Source organism: Durio zibethinus, chromosome 28 (assembly GCF_047325235.1).
Source record: "Durio zibethinus cultivar Kanyao isolate XHJ-2024 chromosome 28, ASM4732523v1, whole genome shotgun sequence".
NCBI lineage: Eukaryota > Viridiplantae > Streptophyta > Magnoliopsida > Malvales > Malvaceae > Durio > Durio zibethinus.
Window position 1 is genome coordinate 10755365 of NC_143189.1, and position 10435 is coordinate 10765799.

Below are 10435 nucleotides of genomic sequence, written 5' to 3' on the forward strand. Positions count from 1 at the left end.
CAACATCTAGGCAGAACTTAAGGTGACTCTTTTCACTTGAGATTTAATACAATATCCCTTAAAATAAAACTCCTTACAAGAAATGATTATTGGTAGCTCTCCAACATCTAGGCAGAGTATCGAGAATTATTCCCTTCGAATGTTCTTTTTGTTTTATTTTATAATATCACGATTTTAAAAGTAAGTAAATAAAAAAAATGTTTGTGCAAAAAAGTAAATGATGGTATTATCAAATAGCAAGTAAAAATTAAAGACAAAGAAATGCGAAATGAGCATCAACAATAATATAATGATGTATGTACGCCCATGGATATTATGCCAGATGATAAAATGCAATTTAAAAAAAATAGATTCTTAAATATAATGAGACAACATCGACTCTCCAACATCTAGGCAGAGCTTATGTGTGATTGTTCATATTTAAGATCTCAATTTATTATTATTCTTTTTATTAAAGTTTTAATTTTATTGTTAAGATGAATGAAAGACAGGTATGAAAAACTTAATGAAATAAATTTTCCTAAACAGCCCATCAGCTAAGCGACATTCGAGAACAAATTACTTCAAGTGAAATTTTCACACGTGTCCTTAGGATTTTTTATGGTTTTTAACCTGGGTTTAGGTTTTGAAAGTTTTTGAGTTTGGATTTTAGGGTTTTGGATTTTTAAGGTTTTAAATTTTTTATTTTTTATTTAAAAAACACGAACATCTCTAAAAAATTCTCAACATCTAGGAAGATTTTCGGAGCAAGTTTGATTTTTATAATTTTTGAAAATTAATTAAAAACTTTCATATATTTTTTTATGAAAATTTATTATTAAAGAAATTATTAATTTATTTAAAATTTTTCTTATAATAATTTTCCAACATCTAGATGAAATTATTATTATTATGTATATTTTTATTCCTTCTGACATCTAGACAGAGAAAATAATAAAAAAATTCAATTCTTATATTTTTTAGATTATTATTATTATTATTTTAGCATTTTAGTATTTTCTTTAGTTATTACCTATTTTATTTCATTTTATTATTATTAAAATAATTAAATATTTATTCTAACAAATTTAAAAATTTATCATGCATAAATAAGAAAAAAACTCAAAATATATAAAAAAATTAGAAAATTCAAAAAAAAATTTTTTTTTACCTAAACCGGATTGGTCAACGATCCGGTCAATACTGGTCTGGACCGGTCTGACCACTTCTACAGTTCTGCGATTCGATCAACGACTGGTTTGGTGGTTGGTAAATTGTTTGGACCTGTTCAATTGGACCAGTTAAAAGCTGTTGAAGGAATGGGTCAACGGGTCAAGTTACGAGGATCCCGGGTCAGATTCGAGTCCACACGTGAATCCTTCTTGGCCTAAACAATGTCGTTTTGCTCCTTAATATTTTATATAAATGATTAAAAAAAAATTTAATCATGTCACCCTTTTTCTAGAAAAAAATTCTCTCTCGCTCTAAAATTCCTCTCTAGCTTTGGCTAGAATCCAGCGTCGGATCATCGCACCAGTCGTCGCCTGGGTCACCGTTGGCGGTCATTGCCAATGGTCATCGGTCGTTGAAAAATGCCAAAAATACTCTCAAAAGCGTTTTTTAACGCGCTTTTCATGGATCTGACCTTCTTTTTACCTAAAATAGCCCCGATCGACATAGATTGTGGCTCAAAGTTTCTGTCTTCTTTTCCTTTTTTTTATATAAACTAAAACTGATATATGTTTTTTTTTCAAGTACCTCATTGGCACTAGATTCCTCCCTACGAGGAGAACTGTGTTGATTTTTTATGAGTTTTTTCTTTTCTGTGTGGATTTTTTTGTGTGTTTTCCTGGTGTCAGTTTGATTTTCTGATGGGTAGAAAGTTGTGTGGGAGTAGAGAAGGGGCTTTGAGTGTTTTGATTGAAGCTAAGGCTTTGAGGGGCCTGGGACTTAAATGTCAACAAGGGTGTGTGGAGGCTTAAGTGAAGATACTGAGAATGACGGTTTCTAGGTAGAAGGTGATTGGTTTTTGGTATGTTCTAACTTAGAAAGGGAAGGGAGTGTTAGAGGGAAATGTGTCTGGTTTGTGCTCGAGAGTAAGGTACGAGAGAGAGGTTCTTAAGAAGATTCAAAAGGGGAATAGGTGGTGGCTGTAAGGTGGCATAGAGGTAGGCTGTAGGTGGGCTAGGGTAGGTTGTAGAGGGTGGCTGGTCAGGAGCGTGGGCAACCAATGGTGCCGTGCACAACACCACTGGCACCCCAATCTTTTTGTTTTTTTGTTTGTCTTTTCTTTTTATTTTTTTAAAAAAATTTTTTAAAAAAATTTAATTAAATAATTTTTAATTTTAATTAAACCAATATTATTGTTATTATTAAAATTATTATTATTAATATTAAACAAGAATTGAAAATAGTAGACCCGAACAAAACCGGTGTCTACAAACATAAAAAAAAAAAAACTTATTTCAAGCCAAAGACATGTGAAGTTCAAATAACATGATTTGGTGTGGATTAACTTGCGGAAAGAAAGATTTCCTTTAGGGAAGTTTGGCAAATTACAACCTAAGGTAGATGGTCCACTTAGAGTTCTCTAACGAATTGGAGAGAATGCCTATAAGATAAATCTTTTTGACACTTGTAGAGTATCTTTCACCTTCAATATTGCTAATTTGTCACCCTACCATGACAAGAATGCTAGTTTAGACTGGAGGACAAGTCTTTTCCAACTAGAATATATTGATATCAGAGTGTTTGCACATCATACAACTTGGGCTGAGACTAAGGCAAACTTATCCAAAAATAAGATGAGCTTATCCTTGGTCCAAATCCATACATAAATAAAGTGGGTTAGAATAGGAAAATTGTGTTCACACTAGCTAAAAAAGAAGATCATGAATATGAATGGGATTATGGTTAGGTTCAAGAGTAAATGAGCAAATTATGTTTACATGCAAATCTCATAATTTTAGGCATGATTCTAGCAATACAATTTGAAAGTTTTCATGCTTGGAGGGATGTTCCTAGCCTATATATTTTCTATTATTCTTTGATAAAAGGCAAAATAGAGTTTTCTTTGTCATTAAGAAATATTTTAGATTGTTCATTAAGTTCTGTATCTCTTCAGTGGATTTCCTAGAGTGATGAACTTTTATTGTTCTATATCCCTGATTAGAATTCTTAGGATAGGATTTTTGTATCCCTTAGTTTTTAGTCTTGATTGTGAACTTTTATCCCTTTTAATTCAATAATTATCTTCTACCATTATTTAAATCCCTATGAGTTATCTTCTTTACGAGTTTTTCTGTTTGCAATTAATTTTTACATCTCAAATATCAATTCTCGGCATCATTCACCTCCAAAATAAATAAAATAAAACTACTTCTTTATTTATGCACTAATGCATTATGCATGTTTTGCGTGTTTATGTATATTTCATTTGTTATACACGTGCATAACTACATTTGTTATACACGTGCACAACTACTGTGCATAAATAGACGTATATAGAAGTTATCTACCAAAGACTTTAAGGAAAGATTAGTCTGTAAAGCAATTCAAGGGTAAAATTTTACTAAATCTGAAACAAGCAGAGGAACATAGAATATATGTCTTCATGAGACTGCTACAATGTGAAATGTATTTCTTCAAGAATCAGCATTATTATTGAGAGCACAAAAGTTCATTGTGTCAATTCTTTATATCGACATACCTTACAGCACAATTTTATTTTTTAATGTACCTTACAGCACAATTTTATTTTGTAATACACTAATTTAATAAAAATACTTCATTTATATATAATTAAATGTTATTTATATTTAAAAATTATATTTTTATAAAAATTATATTAAATTAAAATTATTAAATTAATTTTAGGTTAAGTCAAATTAAATGCATACTGAACATATATAGTTAGGATCGGAGTCGAGCATAAAAAAAAAGCTTATTTCAAGTCAAAGAAAAATTGGATAGAATTATTAAAAAATCAAGTCAATCAAAAGATGAACTTTAACTCGTCCCGACTTAACTTATTATCATATCTAAATGGAAGTATTTATGTGACACCTCAATTTGGCTTCCTTTTATTTTTCATTTTTATCCTTTTCATTTTTTTAATTTTTATTTATCTTATTCTAAAGAGAAAACTACAAGAGACTAATTCTAGCAATTAAGGGTTGGAATAACAAGACTGGGAAGTATTACTGCCTACCCTGACCATCTTTTTTGTCTTTGAAGAAAGGCCTAACTTGTAATTTTTCGACACGCATTTAGGTAGTCAAATTCAAATGAAAATTACGGCTTAAGCAATGACCCAGCAGGTTGAAGCCCCAAGGTGCCCTTTCAAGGCACCATTGTTAGAGATCTAAGGACAAAATATGAACTTGTGTTTCTATAGATTATTTACATATAATAATTGTTAGAGATCATACCTGTTTTACCAAAAGAAATATAGTATAAATTTGAAAGTCAGATGCGTTTTTAAAATATTATAATATTCTGATCATCCTAATTAATTTGCCTCAAGTTTCCAACCTAACTCTTCCTAGCCTTGATACTCGACCGAGTCCCAACTATCATACTTTTTTTTGTGAAATGGTACCACCATGTTCCCACCTTGGGCTTACGTCAATGGTGGATACACTCACATAGTCATATTCATCTTCAATTCAGAATTTCTTTTTCAAGATATCCATGATATAAAAATTATTGATAGATTTATTAATTTTACCGATTAAAAATATGTTCAAAAAATTTTTTGAGGATATTTGAATTTTCTAAATTTTTTAGTCTTTAAAATATTCGTAGATAATTGAATATTTTATTTGTAAATATGGATCTGTCATTATTCATCATTGTCATTATTCATCATGATGAATGTAATATTTAAAAAGAATCAAACTAATAGAGTTTGCATCGGATATTTGTTTCAGTTTTACAAATTCTATTTACCTACAACAATCATTAACACCAAACATCACTGCCAACCCCACCTTTTTTTATTTTTTTAATTTTTTTTTTATGAAACGCATCATCCTTGTTAAATCAACAATTACCATAATTTACCCTCCTATTAAAAACACACATGAAGTTTAGACAAATCTCTATCAAAATGATCTTCAAAGAAATGTCAAATCTTACATCTTTTTGCTTAATACTGATGCATCCTTTCATCCCTTTCATAAGCTTCCTCAAATCCGTATCCAGAAAAACCTTCCTCAAGTCAAACTCTAGCACAATTTCAGAGAAACATTTCGGCTTCAAATGAAAAAAAAGAAAGACTTCCTTTTATTCTAACATTTCTATACGTAGCAAGCTTCTTACTTTTTTATATAATTTATTATAAAAAATTATTTTATACACAGAAAGTGAAATTATGTTGTAATTTAAGATTAATTCTGTTAATAAGGAGATGAATTTCATTTTCTTGTCAATTAAAGATTATTCATTATGAAAAGTACTTCCAAAATAAATAATAAATGTATCAATTGACATGAAAGAATATACTCTTAAAATTATTTGTAAAGAGGATTAAATTCATATAAAGCCTTAAAATACGATCGTACTATCAAAATCAAAATATTTTTTATTATAAAAATCCAAATGGATTTATAACGTGACTTTGGAATCCTTACTTTCTACCTAACATTACCTTACTTTCTACCTAACATTATGTTTGAATTAAGGAGAGTAGAAGGAAAGGAAAGGAAAGGAAAATAATGAAAACAGAAAAACTCTTCCTTTGTTTGAATAAAATTTTAATTTAAAGAAAAAGAAAGAAATAAAAACTTAATAACTTTTGATTTTTCTTATAATCCTTACTTTTTTAATATCCAAATTTAAAAGAAAAGCTATGGAAAGAAAAGTTGAAAAAATTTTATTTTTATAAAAAGACTATTATATTCATATTTTTATTATGACATTAGATTTGATCATATAACTGACATTTACTACAAAAATAATTTTTTTATAAGTATTTTATATAAGATCACAATTTATAAATATTTTGTGATTTTTCAAGTTTTAACAATAAAAGAAGCTAAATTATTGTCAGAATAAATAAGTTAATTCATTTTACTATATTAAACATACTTAATTTTGTTTAAAAAGATTTGTTTATACAAATTAAGTAGTATAAAGATATATTTGTATATTATATGTTATTTTATAAAAAAAAAAAGTTATAATTAGAAAAAATATTATAATGAATTATTTCTTTTCCTTTTCACTATTTATCAAAATAATGGTTGTTAATTTTTTTTTTTATTAATTTTAACTATTCAAACATGAGATACACGCATTCTTTTCTTTCCTTTAAAAAATTTTTCTTTCCTTTCTTTTTCTTTCTTTTCCTTTATTTATATCCAAACATGGCGCAAAAGAAAAAAGATGAGGTTTTTAGCTATATCAATAATTGCAACCTCAAGTTCTAAAGAGATTAACTTGGATAGAGAAAAGTTCAAATGAAACCCAAGACAAACTCAAGTCAAGCTCAAATTCAGGCCGAATGTCAGAATCCAATAATGAGTAAACTGTGACCAATTCGGCTATTACCCTTAAACCATTTAGCTTAAAAAAACTCCACTTAAACCGTAAAATTACACTGTTTGACCTGGTAACTCTTCTTCAAATCCTCAAGGCTAATTAGGCAACTGTCTTTCTGAAGTTGTTTGAGGTAAGATGGAAAAAACGAATTCCAAAAGTCCATAATTTTTAGTAATGCTATTGCTTCTGTCAACCTGTCTGTTACTAATGCCTAGTATCTCAATAATCAGTGACATTTATTACGTTGTTCCTTTTGTAAATTTTGATTTCATCAATGACAATTACATGGATGTTGCTTCATGGTTCATACCAATTTGATAGGTTCATAAAAGAGTTGGTGACATTTTTAAAATTTCTGGTAGAACCTTGACATGGTGGTTACACAGATTTAAATTAACTGTGGTTGTAATCTCTTATCGTTACTGTCATCGTCCAGTATCGATGGATTCAGAGCAGTTATGGAGCGACATCTGGTTTGGATCGTGATGGCCAGCCTATCAAAGTATATGCTTCAGGCCGGTAGGCACGCATTTTGCAGCATGATCAGTGTGATCATTTGGGTGGAACGCTCTAAGATGGTTCCTGTAACTTTCAAAACTGTTCAAAACTTGGAGATGCCTCTAGCTGAAGCTTGGTGCCCCCTATCTCATATGTTTACAAACAAATCCAGTCGAAGGATGATGCACAACAAATGCGGCATATATAAAACCTAGTCTATGAAGCTTCAAAGTAATAGATTTGTTATTTGGTAAGACCTCTCGTTCGAGTTGAAAGCATTGGAGTTCTTTGAATAGAATGCGAAGTCTATTCATTTAACGGCATTTTAAACAGTTGGGTTTGAATTTTTCATTTTAAATTCATTTTAAATAGAATGCTCTTTCCCCTAAATTCATGGTTTGTATTTTTGTATGTAAAGTTTATTGAAAATTTACTTTCCATAATGTAACTTGATCATATTTTCACATGCTGCGGAACTAATTATATTCTTAATTAAAAGTACTAGAGCCATTGCCTTTTGCTCATGGCCGGCGTTATAGGCTAAATATACATGGCGGCAAAGACATTTTATGGTTGCCATTATCTCCTTCGGTACAAGGACAATATCTTTAGCTTTCTACCCAATCCTGGTCCCATGATTACCACTAGAATGCAGCCAAATAACTACAATTCAGGATTTTTGTTTTGTTCGTTTGTTTATTTAAAAAAAAAAAAACTGTAAATTTATAAATAAAAGATAAAATTAGAAGAGTTTAAATTTAAATTTTAAATCTGTTGAATATTATTTTTTGAAAGTGATTATATGAATCAATTAAATTCATAGGTTAATTATGATTATTTTATTCTAAACAACTTAAGATCTTTATTAAAATCCCATTTCACTTGTTTTACCACTTGATTTCGCAAAAGTGCATGGCCACTATTGCAATCATCTATCATTATCATAAAATGAAAGTTAGCAACTTAAGTGGTGTAGTGGTGACATATGTTGACAAAGACACAGAATTTATCAATATTTAAGAGTAGTATTGCGAGAAATATTGAGAATTAAATTTTGGGACCATTTTTGGATGTTTGATGATTTCTTTTTGAACTTTGTGTTTGGGCTGTCATTATTATTTTTCTTCTTATTTTGAATATAATTTTATACTCTATAATTTTTTTGTTATTTAATGTGTTAATTTTAATTTTTTTTATGATTTAATTTATCTTCATATTATGCTTATTTAATTGACTCATTCCAAAATTGATGATTTTTCACCTAAACTATGTTATTTCATGAAGAGATATTTTAAATATTATTTGTAGTTTATAAATGTTTTTATTAATCTTCTAGCTTAGTGAGTTAATGGCAAAAATTAGGTTTTAGAATCTTGAAATCTTAAGTTCAAGTTTCATTATATATAAGTTTCATTCAGTTTTATATTGAATTTATTTAATAATATTCTAATTTATTAGTTGTTTATTTAGTGATTTCTTATATATAAATGTAATATTGAACTATAATTATAAATTTTCTTCTATTAATTAATTTCCATTGAAAAAATAAAGCATTAGAAATTAAAAAAGACTATGTATATAAATAAAAAAGTTGATAGTGCTCCTCTATCCATTTGTCATAAATGCTTGACCTGAGATGCTAAGAAGTAACTTTAATGCATGTAAAAGAATTAAGAGCAAATTGGGGGCAAGGGTCCACTCTCCCCTGTTTGATGATCCCCTGAATTCCTGAAATTTTCTGCCGAAGAATAACAGAACAGAACAGAACAGGGGAGAGATTCTCTTGTAAACTTTACCCTTTTCCCACAAAATGAGACATAGAGCTCCCGAACACCCGAGAAATTTTTTAAACCTACTGGAAAAGAATCTTAAGGAATCCAAAGGAAAAAAGAATAACAAAAAAAAAAAACTTTTGTTCTTATTCGGGAAAACACAAAAATAAAAGTAAATCAAATCAAACCCAAGATGCCAAAGGTGCCTTACAATGAGAAAGGAAGAGAAAAGAGTGTGGAATCAAGATTTTGCCTTTCGTACATGTGAAAATTGTCTCAGGAAAAACCAAATAAAACATTTGCAGATTAATTTAATTACTTCCACCCAAACCACAAATGTGAATGAAACAGAAACAAGAAACATTATCAGAATAAAAAAAAAATCAAAACTTTAAACTTTAAACACCCCCCCCCCCCAAAAAAAAAAAAAAGACATCCATCTGTTTAAAAAAAAAAACTTTAAACTTTAAAAGAATAATCTTTTTTTTTCTATAAGTCCCACATCTCAGTTCATTGAGATGGACTTAAACTTAAACATAAACCCCCAAAGTTCACCGGAATTCCTACCTCCGGTCACAGGAAAATACGAGGAAAAGAACAGACAAAAACCTATCTTGATCTACGCTTACCAGGCCTTTTCCTATGAATATGATTCTTGGTTTGTTTCCCGAAAGCACTGCAAAAACCACAAGTTGAAACCTTTGGAGAAGGTGGCTCAATAGCAGCGGATACCTTACCAGTACGGTAACCTCGTCTTTGACCGTTAGATTGGCTTCTTTCAATGGTATTGATTGGTCCAATATTTCTAATCGGCTTAACATCTTTAATATCATCAATCTTTTCTGGGTTATTGTCTTGCAGCTATGCTTGTTCTTCTTGCTGTAGTTGCTTTGTTTTTTCTTCTTGTTGTTCTTGTTTTACTTGGTTTATCTCCTCTGAAAAAAACCTGTCATCCCAAATAAGTCCTGAAGATTCTTGCCTCCTAAAAGACACTATAGATCTTTGCAAACCAGCCATGGTAGATGACAGCTAGATGTTTTTCTCTTTTCTCTCGTTAATGAAACTAAAAGCTTTCCTTCTATAAATTCCAATTCGTTGTAAAATATAAATAAATCTTTATATATAAAGAGAGAGAAGGATAAAGAAATCTTGAAGATTTGGTTAAGAAAAAGTCATACTAAGGCAACTCAGTCAAATTTTCAAGTTTTCAACAAAATTATTTTCTGTAAAGGGGATTGGAGTTTTTTTCTCATGATAAGGCACCCTATAATCTTATTTATCAAATTAGAATAGTTTTAAACTTAATTCTTAAAATAAGATACTTTGTATACTTGGAATCCACATATGAGATATATGATAAATTATATAAAAATAAAATAAATGATAAATTATTTAATTAGTTTTAACTCAATCAAAAAATTCTAAAATACACATATCTTGAAAAGGCCTCATCTTCTCTTCCTTTTTCCTTCATCAGATCGTCCTCTCTTTATCTTCTTTTCATTTGAATTAAATATTCATGCATTGTTATTTACTAAAAATAAACTATTGATGTTTAAAGGGTGTTCAATGAAATGTCTAAAAAAAACTTTTTTGTTTACGAATTTTATTAGCTAATAACCTAGTGAAAGTATATCATTGTA

General features: G+C 29.2%; 1 pseudogene; it reads right to left on the bottom strand.

The window, feature by feature from the left end:
- Positions 1–9231: 9231 nt before the first annotated feature.
- LOC149510739 (uncharacterized protein At1g15400 pseudogene) lies at positions 9232–9837 on the bottom strand (annotated as a pseudogene).
- Positions 9838–10435: the final 598 nt, after the last annotated feature.